The sequence below is a fragment of the Labrus mixtus genome, chromosome 19 (genome assembly GCF_963584025.1).
Source record: "Labrus mixtus chromosome 19, fLabMix1.1, whole genome shotgun sequence".
NCBI classification, from domain to species: Eukaryota; Metazoa; Chordata; class Actinopteri; order Labriformes; family Labridae; genus Labrus; species Labrus mixtus.
In genome coordinates this window covers 3,546,038-3,547,433 of record NC_083630.1, presented here as the reverse complement: position 1 = coordinate 3,547,433, position 1,396 = coordinate 3,546,038, and the positions used below count along the sequence as shown (strand labels likewise).

At 38.3% G+C, this 1,396-nt stretch overlaps 1 long non-coding RNA gene across 1 annotated transcript; it reads left to right on the top strand.

Moving 5' to 3' along the window:
* The first annotated feature begins 323 nt into the window (after positions 1-323).
* LOC132994213 (uncharacterized) lies at positions 324-1,250 on the top strand. The gene is made up of 2 exons (XR_009676633.1): positions 324-708; positions 874-1,250. It is a non-coding gene; the product is annotated as an uncharacterized LOC132994213 (long non-coding RNA).
* The last annotated feature ends 146 nt before the right edge of the window (positions 1,251-1,396 follow it).

The following is a 1,396-nucleotide window of genomic DNA, read 5'->3' as shown; positions in this document are numbered from 1 at the left end:
TCGTGAAGCTCGATTCGATCGATATTTAATAAATGCTTGATATGGAAAAGGGAACATCGATTTTATTTTTTAAACTACTTCAAAGTTTTCTTTCTTCGTGAGATTTCGTTGCTCCGCGAGATCTCAGCTAGATTTCCGCAGCAGCGCTTGTTGCGCGGAGACGAAAAGGGCGGAGGAGACTCCACTCCTGCCGCTGAGTAGCCTCGCTCTTGTAAGCGACCAACACGGAGGAGAAAGAGAAAGATGAGAGCGAGGCCGAATTACTTCCAAAAAAAGGGCTCATGGTGTAACGGAGTTAAAATGCACTATTTTTGAGTACAGTTCACAATTTATATTTGAGATTTCATTTATAATTTATTTCTGTTAAGTATTTGTGAATTTTATCTTAACGAGTTATGTATATTTACTGTTATTTTATCAAATTTATGTTTCCTTTGAGAATTACCTTTTTGGCACCTTGCGGCTTCTGTACCTCCTGGGTTTCCGTAGCTCCTTCCGTCTGTCCCTCACAGTGCCGTTTTGCAGTGCTGAGGGTAAGTTGTATGTAAAAACGTTGCTGCATCATTACCTTATTTACTGTGGAAAATAAGTGATTTAAGTTGTAATGTTCGGTTTATTTTATAAACTGATAGTAATACAATGTTAATCAGTCATTTTGTTTAGGTTTTGAGAGTTTTATATCACTTTGGAGACTGTTTGAATGTAGCGGTTTTGGTGCGAATTGTGTAATATCCTACAGCGCCTGTGTCACGTGATTGACGTAGCACCGCAGATATTCTCAGTTGAAATAATATTTATTTTGCATGTGTAGGAGCAGAGGTGCAGAAAACAAATGTCCAGAAGGCAAATTGAATGTTCTTTTGTCTTCTACAGGTATGTTTTTCCTTGTATTTTCATACTTTCTGTTTCGTTTTACAGCCGCATGTTGTCGTTTATTTTGTCCACTAGGTGTCACTGTTTTACCATTTGGTATACTGTTTCTCATGTTCTTTTAATTAGATTTATTGTTAATATACACTGTAAAACCGAAGTTTTTCAGACATTTGTAGCAGCGCTTGGTTATAAATATTTACATGTAGTTAAAATACTGAAATGATGATTGTAATGTATTTCTATGTAATATAAATGTGTTTTGAGCTCAAGACAGTGCCGTTTTGCATTGCCGAGGGAGCAGAGGTGCAGAAAACAAATGTCCAGAAGGCAAATTGAATGTTCTTTTGTCTTCTGCAGAAAATAAAAGCTGGAAAACAGTCAAAGTCTGGTTTTCTTCACCCCCCTGACCACATCTGTTACACTGGTGCCGTGACCTTTCGGATCGTCTGATCAGCTTGATGCTCATCACCGTGGATGCTGCGCTGCCATCCTGATCCTTGTTTCAAGATAACTGTGTGGTCAA